Below are 17,772 nucleotides of genomic sequence, written 5' to 3'. Positions count from 1 at the left end.
TTTTTTTCAATTTTTTGAATTCAGTTAATTTAAAATGTTTTTAAAAAGAAAAAAAAAACCACTTTTATCCAGGTTTAAATAAGTTGGGTTTTAAACCATCTTTTATTTTTTTATTTTGTATCAGAAAATATGAAAATAAATCAAGTAAGTACAAAATACCCAAACCCTCCCCAAAATTATAAACAAAAACTTTCTTGTATTAATATAATATTAAAATATTGTTTCAAAAATGCCCATAGCTCTCAAGATCAAATCAAATCAATTATTTTACATTGCCTGTAGTGAGAACCTGATTTCTATTCTTTTAAATACAGTTTTGGCCATCCATTGTAGACTTGAATCATTAAATCCAATGAGACCAGTTTGACATTCCTTAAAAATGAAACCATTGGAGTTCCCTTACTGTAAATTCCAATTCTTTGGTCCATGTGTCATTAAATGTCCATGATGACAATTTTTTTATTTTATTTTGATTCATTGAGGGTGAATGTTTGGTTCCCTCAAAAGGAAAACAAGTCAGGATTCTTTGAAGCAGATGAAGCCATATTTAGTCATTAAAATATGATTGTTGAATATTTTACTCTGCTGTGAATTAGGCAAGCAAAGTTCTTTCTAAAGTTTGAGAGAAATCCTTAATATAAATGTCACTTAAAGTAACTATTCCAGGTTCTACCTAAACTTTCCAATAAAACTTCCTAATATCTATTTTCAAAGTTGAATTCTTCAGTATTCAAAATGAGCTCTATGACTCTAGCTGCTGTCAGATCTGGGATATTAGTGTGAATAAAAACCAAAAAAACTTTCATATGAAGCGCACAAAGAAAAAGGTACTAATTTTTTGTTCCACTTAAATATGGCCAATAAAATAAAGGCTGAATAATATTTCTGAAAATGGGGAAATTAAAATCATTCTCCTCAAAAGATAATCTCAGGTAATTCAATTGGCAGAAGGTAATAGTCATGTTAAACAGGCAGCATGACAGTATACAGCCTTGCCGGACTCCTTTCCCAATTTTGAACCAATCAGTGGTTCCGTGTCACCCTGTCTGTTTAACTTATATGCAGAGCACATCATGGGAAAGGCAGGGCTAGATGAATCAAAAGTTGGAATTAAGATTGCCGGAAGAAATATCAACAACCTAAGGTATGCAGATGATACCACTCTAATGGCAGAAAGTGAAGAGGAACTAAAGAGCCTCTTGTTGCGAGTGAAGAAGGAGAGTGCAAAAGTTGGGTTGAAACTAAACATTAAGAAAACCAAGATCATGGCATCCGGCCCTCTCAATTCCTGGCAAATAGATGGGGAAGAAATTGAGGTAGTGACAGATTTTATTTTCCTGGGCTCCAAGATCACCGCAGATGGGGACTGCAGCCAAGAAATTAAAAGACGCTTGCTCCTCGGGAGGAAAGCCATGGCAAATCTAGACAGCACATTAAAAAGCAGAGACATCACCCTGCCAACAAAAGTGCGTATAGTGAAGGCTATGGTCTTCCCAGTTGCAATGTATGGCTGTGAAAGTTGGACAATAAGAAAGGCTGAGCGCCAAAGAATTGAAGTCTTTGAACTATGGTGCTGGAGAAGACTCCTGCAAGTCCTTTGGACCGCAAGGCGATCAAACCGGTCAGTCCTAGAGGAGATCAACCCTGACTGCTCTTTAGAAGGCCAGATCCTGAAGTTGAAACTCAAATACTTTGGCCACCTAATGAGAAGGAAGGATTCACTGGAGAAGAGCCTAATGCTGGGAAAGATTGAGGGCAAGAAAAGAAGGGGACGACAGAGAATGAGGTGGCTGGATGGAGTCACTGAAGCAGTAGGTGTGAGACTAAATGGACTCCAGAAGATGGTAGAGGACAGGAAGGTCTGAAGGAACGTTGTACATGGGGTCGCGATGGGTCGGACACGACTTCGCAACTAACAACAACAACAATAGTCATGTTAATAGGTATTAATTATACCAGCCATGTAATGGAATTTTAATCCACCGATAATATACAAGCAGCTTTTTCTAAATTTGTTTCCCTATATTTAGAAACAGTTTCAGGAATATAAAGTCCTATAAAAAGGAGGCCCTGTGGATTTTGGTCTACTAGTCATTGCTGGCTATAGGGGGTGGTGCTCATCTCTTTTTGAAAGGCTCTCAAGCAGTGCTGTGTGAAGATGTTTCTGTGCTCATGTGGCCAGCATGACATCACAGAGTGCTATTACCTTCCCACCAAAGTGGTACCTATTTATCTACTCACATTTGCATGCTTTCAAACGGCTTTTTTCCTTTTATATTTCCTTTTATATTATATTTCAAACTGCTTTTTTTCCTTTTATATTGACCTACATGCATTCTAGGAGGCTTTCATTCTTGGTTTGGTGCATTTCTGTAGATGTATAGTTATAATGCAAACACAGACGATAGAATATAATCAAACCAATATCTTAGACTTTAAAAGAGCTAATTTTAATAAACTTAGAATTTGGGAAAGATTCCTTGAATGAAAATCTTAAAGGGAAAAACAACTCAAGAAGCTTGTGAAACTGAAAAGTGTTATTATAAAAGCCTAGTCCACTGAAAAAGAAAAAACGAGATTCAAGAAGAAACCAGCGTGTTTACACAAAGAACTCTCTAATAAACTGAAAGACAAAAAGGGTAAGTACAAAAAAAGAGAAAGAGGGATACATAACTAAGGCTGAATACCAACAAGTAGCCCAAATTTGAAAAAAATGAAGTCAGGAAAGCTAAGGCCCAGAATGAAGTAAGACTTACAACAATGTCAATAATAATAATTATTTAAAGAGCCTTGGTGGAGCAGTGGGCTAATGCCTCCTTAAGTAACACCAGCTGCCTGCAATTAGTGCAGGTTCGCGTCCCACCAGGCTCAAGGTTGACTCAGCCTTCCATCCTTCCGAGGTAGGTAAAATGAGGACCCAGATTGTTGGGGGCAATAAGCTGACTTTGTAAAAATGCCGCTTGGGCCCCCCCCAAAAGCCCTAATAAGCAGGTATATACATAAAATGAAGGCTTGTAAGATTGTAAGCCGCCCTGAGTCTTCGAAGAAGGGCAGGATATAAATGGGATTAAAAAATAATAATAAAAGTTTCTTTCAAGAAAATGGTCAAGGAAACAATTGGTTCACTAATGAGAGAAGATGATGGAAGATGGTAAAAGAAGTAACAGGCAGTAGAGAGAAAGCAGAGCTGCTTAATTCATTCTTTGCATCTGTGTTCACAGACAAAAACAAACAAACAACATCCTACGAAAAAGAAAATGGTAAAAGACAGATTAGGAATACAAATTAAACTAAACAAGAAAATGTTTACATGTCTGCTCTAAACAACTTTAAATCACTGGGACCTGATGTATTACCTCCCAGAGTTCTGAAGGAGCTGACAGTTGTAATCTCAGAACCATTGAACCATATCTTTTAAATATCAAAATATCCTGGAAAAGAGCTGATGTGGTTCCCATCTTCAAAAAAAAAAGGGGGGGAGGGAAACAGATCCAGGAAACTACAGACCAATTAGCTTGACATCAATACCTGGGAAGATCCTAGAAAAGATAATTAAGAAACAAATCTGTGAATACATAGAAGCAATAAAGTTATAAGCAGAAGCCAATATGAGTTTGTTAAAAACAGATCATGCCAAACAAATCTTATTTCATTCTTTCATTCTTTGATTAAGTGAATAAATTAGTGGACCAGTGAAATGTTGTGGACATAGTATACTTGAATTTAAACAAAGCATTTAACAAAGTAGACCACAGCCTACTTTTTGGTAAGGTAGAAAAATCTGGGATAGACAGCATCATCACCGCATGGATTTGTAAGTGGCTGACAAACCACATTCAATGTGTACTCCTTAATGGAACTACATCTACATTGAGGGAAGTAAGGGTACACCAAAGTTCTGTTTTAGACCCAGTACTCTTCAATGTGTTCATAAATGATTTAGATGAAGGAACAGAAGTGAAACTCATAAAATTTGCAGATGATACCAAGCTGGCAGGAATAGCCAACACCCCAGAAGGTAGACTCAAGATCCAGATGGATCTCAACAGACTTGAACATTGGTCCTATCTAACAAAATGAAATTCAATATAGAGAAAAGTAAGGTTGTACATTTAGGCAAGAAAAACCAAATGCACAGGTACAGATTAGGTGAAACCTGGCTTAATAGCAATAACTCAGAGAGGGATCATGGAGTCCTAGTGGACAATCATTTAAATATGGGCCAGCAGTATGTGGCAGCAGCTAAAAAAGCCAATGCAATCCTAGGTTGCCTTAATAGAGGGATAGAATCAAGATCACAGATTAGTACCTCTTTATAAAGCCTTAGTAAGACCACATTTAAAATACTGCATCCAGTTTTGGTCACCATAATATATAAAAAATGTTGTACATATAAAGAATGAGTGCAAGAATTGGGTATGTCTAATTTAGTGAAAAGAAGGACTAGGTGTGATATAGCAGTGTTCCAATATTTGAGGGGCTGCCACAAAAGGGGGTCAATCTATTTTTGAAAGCACCAGAAGGCAGGACAAGAAGCAATGGATGGAAACTCATCAAGGAGAGAAGCAACCTAGAACAAAGGAGAAATTTCCTCACAGTTAAAATAATTAGCCAGTGGAATGGGTTGCCTTCAGAAGTTGTGGGTGCTCCGTCACTGGAGGCTTTTAAGAAAAGACTGGACTTCTACTTACCTGAAATGGTATAGGTTTCCCTGCTTGAGCATGAGGTTGGACTAGAATAGGGGTCTTCAAACTTGGCCCTTTTATGACTCATGGACTTCAACTCCCAGAATTCTTCAGCCAAGCACATTGTCTGAGGAATTCTGGGAGTTGAAGTCCATGAGTCATAAAAGGGCCGAGTTTGAAGACCCTTGGACTAGAAGATCTCCAAGGTCCATTCCAATTCTTTTATTCTGCTAGGTTGGCAATGGCTAGCTAGTGCAAGGACTGGAACTCACCCATCGCACAAAGCTCAGGTTTCAAACCTGGGCTGTGGGCTTTCTAGCGGACAAACTCAGCTTCTTATCCATTGAGCCATTGCGCTGCCCCCATAAAATTCTATATTCTTAATATATTAACTGGAAATTTCATTTCATGTTATTCCCTATGTTAGAGCACTCTCTTGTGGCAGAAAGAAAAAGAAAGTGCCATGTTCAGCCACTTTATAAACAATTTGAAGATCGTCGCTGCAGACGCTGTTGTGTGAACCAGACCCTGAAGTTCCAGAAAAGCAAGTCTGTGTTTAAATAAATTATAAGGCTCCTAAGGCATATAGTATTCAAAGCTATAATTGTGCTGATTTATACAAATGATGTAAGCTATGATGAATTCCCGGACAGTTTGTCCTACTTTCTTTGGTAGTCCCAAATATGTATTTGGAGTACTCAGTGAATAATTTTTAAGCTGGATGAAAAAATGGGGAATCAAACACACACACACACACACACACACACACACACACAACCTTGGCTGACTCTCACAAACGGCGAATGATGCTTTCCTGCTCTTTCATCATCTCAGTGTGAATTACCGGTATGCTCTTACCAAATGGGAAAGTTTAAACTCTGCTAAATACACCCAGCTACTGAATCAGATAGGGCAGCTGGATATGCAGCACCCATTACTGTGTGAGACTCCTACCCAGGTGGAGGGACAGGTGCAAAAGTTTGTATTATAAAGTACATCCAAAGACTCCAGCTGGCATAAGATGGCTATCCTCTGAGCTGTGACAAATTTTAAGGGTTCTTTATATGGAAAACAATAGCTACTAATTCTATTTCATAGTAGCCATGAAAACCAGCTGGGTGACTTTGGGCCAATCGCTCTCTCTCAACTTAACCCACCTCACAGAGTTGTTGTGGAGGAAAAAGAAAGAAGGCAGGTTGGATATGTTCACCACCTTGAATTATTTTCTAAAAATAATAAAAGATGGGATACAAACAAACAAAAATAACATGTCTGTCAAGCAAAATTCCCAGATAATTACAGGACAGAATGTACAGAATATACAGGACAAAACAACCCCGCATCTCTCCACTTTCCTGCGTATTATAATTAAATCTTCAAACATAGACAGTTTAACTTGATAAGATGACTTGGCTAATCCTTGTTTTGGATTTAAAAAAAAACCATTCTGGAAACTACCCATTATTTCTCCTGCAAAGATAAATTTTTAGATTTCCTCTTCTTTCCATAACTATGGCTAAATTTCTTGGAAGAAATATACTATTTCTAAGAAATAATAGATTTCTAATTATTGTTTAAGACATGGTAAATACTTGCAAACATAACCATAATATTGATTTTTAAAGCGTGCCGTTATAGTATGGCCATTAAACTCTTTTAAATGTGGTATTTTTAAAGAAGGTTCACAACGTCATCAGTCAGCCAACCTGATGGCCTTTCTTGTAGTAAATATTTTGTTACAATATTTCCCATCTGCTCTTGTAAGCATGGACAGTGAGCAGGAATAATGAAGGGTAATCTCCAAAAGTGAGACAAGAAGCAACAACTGCTTTCATTGGTGTTAGTATTTTGGTGGTGAAAGGGGAGTGCAGAAGAAGGAATTAAATGTTTAAGTGTTTAAATTAAATGTTATGTTTCAAGATTGACAGTAAAAAAGGTTCTTAAACTGGTTTTACCTCTCCCAGTTTCTGTCTACTCCTTGAAAGTTTCGCATACTATAAAGGCAAGTTACAAATGGACTAAACTCAAGTATGGTGATTTATCATGTAATGCATTTTAGATATTTAAAGTACACACCCAAGTCAGGCATGCTATTCAGCTGCACTGTAGTTCAACACCTGAGAACTGTAATCACTCAATTTAGCTACAATTCCAGAACTGAAGTATTTCAAGAATAATATCTTTCTGGCATAACCAACTCTGTTTCCAGTTACAAAAGAAAACAGTTTTTTCAGTGAGTAAAAAAATGACAAGGGCAGAGCTGGAATTTTAATTTCAGCAGGTTGCTGAAGATACAAAAACACACAAAATGCAGCCATATAATCATGTTTTTTTCTTCAGGCTGTTTTGCTGAGGTAATAGCTCTTGCATATTTCCATCAAGATCCTCTTTCTTATTTTCCACACCTATGAATTGTATAATGCTATCAAGCCAAATAATGAATCAATGTGACACTGATCCAGATTGACACTGATTATTATTATTATTATTATTATTATTATTATTATTATTATTATTATTATTATTATTAGTAGTAGTAGTAGTAGTAGTAGTAGTACAAAACATATTCTGATATATCTTTCCTTACCACTTTCCTCAAAATTTGTTGGGTTATTAAAAAAAGCCTTTGGGCATTGCTAGAAAGGGCTACTGGATACTGTGGAATGCCTCAGATGGCAAGGATGAATTAAATCAGTGCTTTTCAACCTTTTCACAGATTATACCTCTTTTAGGATATGGCACCATCCGAGTACCACCAGTTGCCTAGCAAGGTGTCAAAAACCTGATGACCCCCCCCAAAAAGGAAAAAAGTGATAAAGTACAGGCAGTCCTCGACTTACAACAGTTTGCTTAGTGACTGTCCAAAGTTGCAACAGCACTGAAAAAAGTGACTGATGACCATTTTTCACACTTATGACTGTTGCAGCATCCCCAGGGTCACGTGATTCACATTCAGATGCTTGGCAACTGCTTCATGTTTATGACGGTCACAGTGTCCCAGGGTCATGTGATCACCTTTTGCAACCTTCTGACAAGCAAAGTCAATGGGGAAACCAGATTTACTTAAGAACTGTGTTACTAATTTAACACCTGCAATGATTCACTTAACAAATGTGGCAAGAAAAGTCATAACATGGGACAAAACTCATTTAACAAATTTCTCACTTAGCAAAATAAATGCTGGGCTCAATTGTAGTTGCAGGTTGAGAACTATCTGTACACCCACTTACCACACTTTTAATGGGAAACTTGTTTCTCTGACATTAATCTTTGCACTGTTCTATCCCCTTCTCTCCATCTGGTTGACTCAAAGAAGCCTCTCCTCTTCTCTGTCTTTCTCCCCTTCTCTTTCCCCACTGTCTTTTTCTCTCTCTCCCTTTCCTGCCCAAACCACCTCCTTTTATATCCTCTCCTCTCTCCCCCTCCTCCTTTTCTCTTCTGTGTAGCTGCAGCAGCTGACTCCTTTCCCCAAGGATGCGTGTTTCTCCGTCTCTCTTACTCCGTCCCCTTCTCTTTCCACGTCGTGTTTTTTCCCCTCTCCTTTACCCTCCAAAACCTCCTTTTATATCCTCTCTTTTCTCCCCTCCCTCCTCCTTTTCTCTTCGGTGTAGTTACAACTGACTCCTTTCCCCAAGGCTGCGAGCTGCTTTTGGAAGCACCAATCAGCTGGAGCCCCATGCAGATTCTGGGTGCTTAGTAGAGCCCCAGCAACACCGCAGCTCCAGCTGACTCCCCCACAGGCCTGTGCAGGGTTGCCGCTGCTTCAGCTCATCCCCCGCTACACCTTTACACTTTTTTTACACTGCTTTTCAACCCATCATATGCGTACCACCTGCTAGGTGCTGACGTATCACCAGTGGTATGCATAGCATGGGTTGAAAAGCACTGAATTAAATTATCAGCCATTCATTTATTCACTGATATAGTAAATACCATGAATATTTAAATTTAATTTAATCTACATTTTGCATCAGAACTCAAATCTCAACAAATATTTCTTTATAGGTAATTATTTGGTCACATTTATAATAATAATAATAATAATAATAATAATAATAATAATAATAATAATAATAATAATAATAATAATAATAATAAGTTGGAAGGGACCTTGGAGGTCATCTAGTCCAACCCCCTGCTCAGCCAGGAAACCCTATACCATTTCAGACAAATGGCTGGCCAGTCTCTTCTTAAAGACTTCCAGTGTTGGAGCATTCACCACTTCTGGAGGCAGGTTGTTCCACTGGTTAATTGTTCTAACTGTCAGGAGGTTTCTCCTTAGTTCTAGGTTGCTTCTCTCCTTGACTAGTTTCCATCCGTTGCTTCTTGTCCTGCTTTCAGATGCCTTTATTGCCTTTCTAAGGGATGCAGTGGCTCAGTGGGTTAGGACGCTGAGCTTGTTGATCAGATGGTTGGCAGTTTGGCGGGTCGAATCCCAAGTGCTGCGTAACAGAGTGAGTGCCTGTTACTCGTCCCAGCTTCTGCCAACCTAGCAGTTTGAAAGCACGTAAAAATGCAAGTAGAAAAATAGGGACCACTACGGTGGGAAGGTAACAGCATTCCGTGCGCCTTTGGTGTCTAGTCATGCCGGCCCCATGACCACGGAGATGTCCTCGGACAAACACTGGCTCTTCAGCTTTGAAACGGAGATGAGCACTGGCCCATAGAATTGGAAACAACTAGCACGCATGTGCAGGGGAACCTTTACCTTTACCTTTATATTGCCTTTCTACTCAGAAGCTACTCAGATGGGTTATAACAATTTTTAAATTAAAAAGGTAACCACTGCATTATTAAAAATGCAATTACGTCACAGTATTACAAGAACAGTAAATTACTAAAAAATAACTTGCTTACAGCAGATGACAGCAACCAGCTAACGCAGCTGATCCCTCAAGGATTGTCCTGGATGGTTCTGAGAGAGATGTCCCTAGGCTGTAGGAGGCACAAGCAAGTCACTTCCTTTTTGCTAGCCCCCAAAGTACATTTTATGGTAGCAGCCACTAAAAATCATATTCAGTTTAAAGGAATCTTTAAAATAATTTAGAACATGAAGATAAATAAAAAGTTTTGTTTTTATACTTTTGCTAAAACCAGAGGAACCATCCAAGCTCTGAAGGATGGGCATCTCAGTTTAAGAATATTGTGGGAGAAAACTCTTTGCCATGCGCCCACCATGAGGATCCTCAAAGGGGGTAGAAATATCCCCTGAGGGTTCAATGGTGCCGTGGTGGCTCAATGGTTAGAATGCAGTATTTGCTCACTCCAGGAGTTTGAGCCTGACCGGCTCAAGGTTGACTCAGCCTTCCATCAGTGCTGGGATTCAACCAGTTCGCACCAGTTCGGTAGAACTGGTAGCTAATTTTTTGTTGCCCAGGCCCATAATGGACTTCCGGAAGCGGCATCCACACAGAGAACCGGTTGTTCACATATTTGAATCCCACCACTGCCTTCCATCCTTCCAAGGTCATTAAAATGAGGACTCAGATTGTTAGGGGAAATATTCTGACTCTGTAAACTGCTTAGAGATGGCTGTAAAGCACTGTGAAGCGGTAAATAAGTCCAAGTACTATTGCTAATGGCATCAAAATGGCAGGCTCAAGCAAGATGATAGAAATCGTGCTGCTTTTAACATGTCTGTGGTGCATTCAACCTGCTTTAAAAAGCGATGATTCAAACATTCTTGCTGCCACTCACCACAGCATTTGAAATTGTTAGTTGCCTTAATGTTTTGACACAGAAGTTGACAGCTCAGGCGTTACTTGCATTCAACTCATCTTTATCTACTCGTATGAATTTTGTTGAAATTTGTGGGAAAGAAATGTATTGCCAAAAGCCTTTTCTACAGTCACTGAGAGCACTTTTGGCATCTAAACAATCTGCTTGCTAATTGATGGCCTCTCTGACAGTGATCTTTTTCCTGTTTCTTAAGGTGCCGCACCTTTTCCTTTCCAATGGTTGGCAAGTACAATCCTTGCAGTGATCACCATGTTGTCACCAGTTGTCTTCCGGGCGAGATTTAAGGTGCTGGTACTTACCTTTAAAGCCCTACATGGCTTAGGCCCGGGATATTTGCAGGACCGTCTGCTACCGGGGACGACTTCCCATCGCCCAGTGCGCTCACACAGAGAGGGCCTCCTCAGGGTGCCGTCGGCCAGACAATGTCGGCTGGCAACCCCCAGGGAGAGGGCCTTCTCTGTGGGAGCACCAGCCCTTTGGAACCAACTCCCCCTTGAGCTTCGGATGGCCCCGGACCTCCGGTCCTTTCGCCGCGACCTCAAAACTTTTTTCTTCCATCAGGCTGACCTGGATTGATGATGGGGTTTTTAAATATGTTTTAATTTTTAACTGTGTAGTCAATTTATTTTGGGGCTGTTATTTAATTCTTTTTTAATTTTTGTATTGTTGTTTTTTATTGTTGTTAGCCGCCCTGAGTCCTTCGGGAGATAGGGCGGCATATAAGTCTCAAAAATAAATAAATAAATAAATAATATTTGAAAGAAAAGCTTCAGGTTTCATTAATATTTGTATCTTGAGTATTTTTTGCATTATTATTATTATGTTTATCCAATATGTTTTCACATACTTACAAGACTACCACATATGATAAAATGCATCTGGATTTTGGTTGCATTTCCAACACTTATTAGAAGACCCTCTGTACAGTTAGTCCTTGACTTACAACAGTTCATTTTAGTGACCATTCAAAGTTACAATGGCACTGAAAAAAGTAATTTATGACCATTTTTCACATTTATGACCATTGCAGCATCCACATTGTCACGAGATCAAAATTCAGACACTTAGCAACTGACTCACATTTATGAACGTTGCAGTGTCCCACGGTCGTGTGATCACCTTTTGCAACCTTCTGACATACACAGTCAATGGGAAAGCCAGATTCACTTAGCAACCATGTTACTAATTTAATAACTGCATCAATTCGTTTAACAACTGTGGCAAGAAAGGTCGTAAAATGGGGCAAAACTCACTTAACAAATGTCTCAGCAACAAAACCTTTGGGCTAAATTGTGATAGTGAGTCGAGGACTACCTGTACATTTCTGCTAGTCTATCTAGAGTCAAATATTAACGATATGTCATTTTGTAAAAAAACTTTCTTTTAAGTTATATTTCAATGTGAATTTTTATCCATTTGTCCATACATTCTCCCATTTATCTAGCATTATGTTGTATCCAACATTTTTTGTCCATTTTACCATGCAATCTTTGACACATTTGTCTTCCAGATTCACCTTGAGTAACATTTTATATCCTTTAACAATCAAGTAGTCGTCTTCAGAACATAAACTGACATCCAATTCAGATTTAACTCCTGCGAATATAATTTTTTTTATCAACTTTAAACCTTTCAAAAATTCTATAATAATTAAACCATTCACAGATAAATCATTCACTTGTTCTCTTGTCCTTTATCTTGAATGTTGCCAGATCGCCTTGTTATTAAACTTGTCATTATGCCAGTGAGGAAGGCAGCTTCCTGAATGGCTGGGAAGAGAAAGGCTGACTGCCCCCCATGGGCCGCATTTTCCTCCTTCCTTGCATACACAACAAAGCAACTGCTGTGTCCCCCACCTCTCCGTGCCAGAGGCTGCCCACCCCTCAGCGTGTGGATTGGCTGCTCGGATGCGCATTTAAATGTCCCATGCAGCCAATTGGCCATGGAAAACTATCCCTCTGTGAAATGCCCAGGATGAAGGGGTGAGCTTAGAGCGCTGGCAGACCAGTGGCGGGAGAGAGGTGCCGGTCGAGAGCCAGCTGAGTAAGGATGCCTGTGTTGGGTCAGCCACTGTGGGGGCCCGAGATTAAGTGGGCACATTAAGGATGAAGGGGTGAGCTTAGAGCACTGGCAGACCAGTGGCGGGAGAGAGGTTCCGGTCGAGAGCCAGCTGAGTAAGGATGCCTGTGTTGGGTCAGCCACTGTGGGGGCCCAAGATGAAGTGGGCACATTAAGGCAGCCATGTTCAGTTATCTCATTCCAGAGCTGAGGTGATGGCAGGGTACTATATGGTTTGCATTTCAGCTTCTGGGAGGGAAAGAAGACTCAGTAGTGTGGGGGAGATAAAAATGCCCTTCATACTGAAGTGAGGTTTGGAGTAATTTATTCCATGCTGCCCTCTGAAAAGCGAAAGGACGTGGGTCCCATAGGCCAGGTGACTGGAGAAATGGATCCTGCACTGGAACACCTACCTGAAGGAAAGGTCGAGGGAGGATTGAGTCCCAGAACAAGATCAAAGAGGGCAGATGGCACAGAAGTACTGCAAAAGCTTAGCTGGGGTTCATCTTAGAAAAGAGAGAAAGGATAGAGATTCACCATATTAATAAATAGATAATTTATTGGTATAATCCCTAAATTATTTCGTTTATATATCATTAGCACATAAACAGGCTTTCCGATGTTCTGTTTCTTTTGGGAAATTTCTTTTGACAGCAATTTTAATATTACAGCCAATATGGAATATTAGATTTGTATCTATACTGCTCAAAAAAATAAAGGGAACACAAGATGAGACATCCTACTATTAAATACAGTACATTGTGTTGTTTAAGTGTTCCCTTTATTTTTTTGAGCAGTATAATATTTGTACTATATGTAATTTCCCCAAATAAAGCCTGTTTTGTTTTCAAAATGTTGTTGATATATGTATGCACATACATGTTATATTACACATAATATACCATCTATGTATAATATAAATATAATAACATAATATATAGAATTCCATCACGCAGATACGCACATCCCATTTTTGAAATGAGGCAAGTATCAGTGTAAAACAACAATAAATAACTTTAAGTTACTATTAGTGTATTTAAACTGCAAAACAGGTGGCCTCCCTTTTCCACACCTCCCCCCTCCTCCCAGAATGACTCATCTCTGCTGGAGAAGTCACAAAGCCGTGAAGACGGTCGGTCGGATGCAGCCAATACTACTTTTTTGTACGTGGAGCTGCACAACAGTATTTCTGGGGAATCTGGATTTTGATACTGGGTGCCTAAAGAGGTAAGCAGATATTTATAGATTGGTATGAGATTTTTCAAAAGTGTTCAGTTTGAGATATTTAGAGGGGCAGGGCAATTCACCTTATGAATTCTCCTTCCCCCTATTTGGTTTTGATTTACCACCTCCGAAGCTCAGGTAGGATGCCCAAATGCAATGCCTTTAAAACCTCTGGAAACCTAAGTCATTTTGCACTGTGATCCTTTGTTTCTGCTTATCAAAAGAATTGCTTAGAAGAAGGGTTTTTTAAACCTAAAATCTCACCAATGAGAGATGATGACCACGGGAGTAAAATTGTGCACAAGTCATATCCTCTCTATGGCATAATAGTACAACTAGCCTACTATCTGTCTTTCCCTGGCAAAGTGTTAGATATTGAGAACGTAAGAGTTTAGTGACAAGAGAATGGTTTAAAGGAAGTATTTACTGTTTATTCTGCTTTTTTTTGCAAGAGCATAATATGCTATTTAGGAAAATAGTTATTTTTTTCAATATAATAAAGAATTAAGTTTGAGGTTGTAAAAAAGTTCTTTTTTTTAAAAAAAAAGAACAATTAAGGTGTTAACAGAAAACTCACACGTTAAAATTGTACAGAGAAACTAGATGATCCCATAGCTACTTACTATTTTAATTCTTTCAAGACTGAATCTTCATCTCCACCCAAATCCTGAAAAACCTGTTCCTGCAGCTTGCTTTATACTGAATAGACAAGGGATTTTCATTTTACATTTTTGCATTCAGATAACAAACCTTTTCTTTTGCATATGTAATCTTGCTTTATGATTGGCATTACATTGGTTACCAACTTGGAGAATGTAATTTGTTAAGTGTAAACTGAGATATACATTAGTTAATAATGTATAATGTGGATGTTATAAGACAGACAAGCAGATAATTACTGAAAACTGATTCTGGCTAAAGTTCAATAGAGATTTTTAAATCTTGCAAAATTTATATTTTCTTAAATACAGTTTTAGATTTCTCCACGTACAGTTTTTCCAGATGAGTGAACATTGTGGTTTGCAGCCCTTGCTGTCAAGATAGTTAGAAATTGTCTGGACTCATATTCTCCACTGTGTTTTGTGGCTGATTGGTGCTTTGAAGTATAGATTGTTGTATAGGGCAGATTGTTGCCTAAGATAGAGCCTAAAATGAGACCAACATGAGGATAGGGGATAAATGTTTATAGGTTAAAAAGTGATCATTTGGAGATAGCTTATTGTCTTCACTTACCGTACCTTGATTTTATGTATTACTGTCTATTGTGTGGAAGTTTTAACACAAGACACAAAAGCTATGACTTCAAAACTCCTACATGGTTTAAAAATCTTGCTTTTGACAACTGCATTTTGATCAATTTCTAGTTTGGTTCTTTTTGATTACCAAAATGAGCACCTGCATGTTTTATAATACTGAATAGTATCAAAGTCATACTTGCCACATAATATAATGGTTTATTAATATAATCACAACTTTGTTTTATATTTTCAAACTTGAAATTTTAAGATATTGGATGAGGACTGAAATGCAGAGGGGATTACTTTTACCTCAAGTGACTGGTAGTTTATGATCAGTTTTTCATTATTACAATACTGGACAAAGGCTCACAAGGCTCTTTTAAGACTTACAGGAGAGGATGACTGTGTCATCTGCGTAGAGCAACATGGTAATTTTTGAGAGGTGATGATTTGGGGTTTTTTAACCATTTTACCAGGTTATTAATGTAAAAATTGAAGAACAGGAGATGTCAGGCCTGTCCTAGCTAGGTTCCTAGGAAAGAAAGACCCTTGACTCCATTTGATTGAAGTGATAGGTTCTTTTACTAAAGATAAGTGGCTGCAGCAAAAGCAAGGCTAGAACTGAGTATTCCCACACAAAAGTTATAAATTTTCCCCTTCCATGACCCTTCCCCACCCTTGACCAGATCATCAGTGACCAATAGCATCCCGGTACATCGTTTTGGGAACTGGTTTGATATCAGGCACATCTTGAAACGGCTTCACTTTCTTTCCCAAGCCAGGCATTCAATTTTTTTTTTATCCCATTTATATCCTGCCCTTCTCCGAAGACTCAGGGCGGCTTACAATTTAAAGCACAAATCAATGTGCTTAGCAATAGCCTTCATTCTATGTATATGCCTGCTTATTAGGGCTTTCCCCCCCCCCAAAGCGGCATTTTTACAAAGTCAGCTTATTGCCCCCAACAATCTGGGTCCTCATTTTACCTACCTCGGAAGGATGGAAGGCTGAGTCAACCTTGAGCCTGGTGGGATGCGAACCTGCACTAATTGCAGGCAGCTGGTGTTACTTAAGGAGGCATTAGCCCACTGCTCCACCAAGGCTCTGCCCCACTCTCTCCATTTATGGCAGGATGCCAGCAAGCTTAGCAAAGCATAGTGAAGATGGCAGAGCTGACAGGAGAAATGATAAAACATACATTGCTGAACTGAGAAAAAACTCTCAAAGTTTGTAGCCCAGGGAAAGAAACATAGTAATTAAAAAGATCCCCCCAGGTTTTAAAACACAACCTTTAATTATCAAGCCAAGTGTTTCATTTTAGCTTTATTAGTAAACTTTATTAGAATACATTCAGTGACAATAGTTATCACTGACTCAGTTGAGGGAGTACTCGTGAGTCATAGATAGGAATGCTATCCACACAATCTTTCTGTCATCCTCAGTGTGAAAATATTTCTTTTTCTAACTTCTCTTCCAAGTCATTTATAAATAAGTTGAACTTTACAGGGCTTGGAATGAGGGCCTACAGTATACCTTCAACACTTCCATTCTGCTTGACAAGAAGTCACTGACATGCATTCATTGGGTACAATTCTTAAACCATCCCTTTATCTACAGTATTTAATAGCAGTCCAGTCCAGTTCACATTTTATCATCTTCTCTACTAAAACCCAATCCTGACTACTTAGTAATTTGTTTGGTTTTGACATTAAACAGCCCTGTAGTTACCTGGCTAGTCTTTTTCCCCCATTTTGAGTATCAGAACTACCCATGTGCAACTCAAATAATTATTAGGCAAACTTGGACAATATCTGAAAGCTTGCTTAGCCCTATATCCTCTGGCTTATTTTAATCACTGATGATTTAAATGTCAAGGTGAATCAAAACTATACAGTACTGCAAAACACATTCATTTCATTTATACTTCTCAATGTTGAATATGATCCAAGAGTCTCAATAGATAAATAATTGTAATGTTGTTGGCTGATACTTCACATAATTGCCAGATAGTCAAGATTTTTACATCCTATAGGATTGTTCAAGGTGACTACTCTGACCAATACAGATTTTGGTCTGATCATAAACCTTCAACTTTTTAAGTTCTAGTTTCCATAGTGAACAAAAAAACTTCAGTGTAATGCTATACACACAATGAGGGCTCCACAAGACGTTGAAGGTGTATGTAAAGTAATTTGGAGTCTTTCAAGACTGTGTTATAAGAGGGGAAGTTAGATCTGTGTAACTATCCAAAATTGTTTAATTGAAGTGTGTCCTCAACTTATAACAGTTCATTTAGTGACTGTTCAAAGTTACAAAGGCACTGAAAAATGTGACATATGACCGTTTTTCATAGTTACGACCTTTGCAGCATGTGATCATATGATCAAAATGCAGATACTAGGCAACTGGTTCATATTTATGACCCTTGCTGTGTCCCAGGATCATGTGATCACCTTTTGCAACCTTCTGACAAGTGATTCACTTAGCAACTGTGGCAAGAAAGTGGGGCAGTTGTGGTCGTAAGTCAAGGAGTACCTGTATTTGGCATATTCAATAACCAGAAAGCAAACTTGGCCAGTATTCAGAAGGACTGCTGAACTGAACTCTGAATTCCTCTGAAGAAAGTCCTTCACTAGACTTTTTCAGATATAGACTGGATGATCTATTCTAGTTGGTAGTGAATCCTGGAGGGTGTTGGACTTGATGACTCTTAGTTTCCTTTTTCTATGACTCTATGAAGTCATATTTTTAAAGTAGCAATTATACTCAATCAGCTGTTGCCAAGTGTGCACAGCTGTTTCTTTTTTTAAAAAAAAAAGACAGATTGC

General features: G+C 38.7%; 1 protein-coding gene across 5 annotated transcripts in view; it reads left to right on the top strand.

Moving 5' to 3' along the window:
• The first annotated feature begins 13,616 nt into the window (after positions 1 to 13,616).
• SCEL (sciellin) overlaps positions 13,617 to 17,772 on the top strand; it is a 53,785-nt gene continuing 49,629 nt past the window's right edge. For all 5 annotated transcript variants that reach the window (XR_014026425.1, XM_081327552.1, XM_081327553.1 and 2 more), the window contains exon 1: positions 13,617 to 13,709. The gene's annotated coding sequence lies outside the window, so the exon portion shown is untranslated. The remainder of the gene's footprint in view (positions 13,710 to 17,772) is intronic.

The sequence above is a fragment of the Vipera berus genome, assembly GCF_964194415.1.
Source record: "Vipera berus genome assembly, chromosome: 4".
NCBI classification, from domain to species: Eukaryota; Metazoa; Chordata; class Lepidosauria; order Squamata; family Viperidae; genus Vipera; species Vipera berus.
This window is presented reverse-complemented; position numbering and strand designations above follow the sequence as displayed.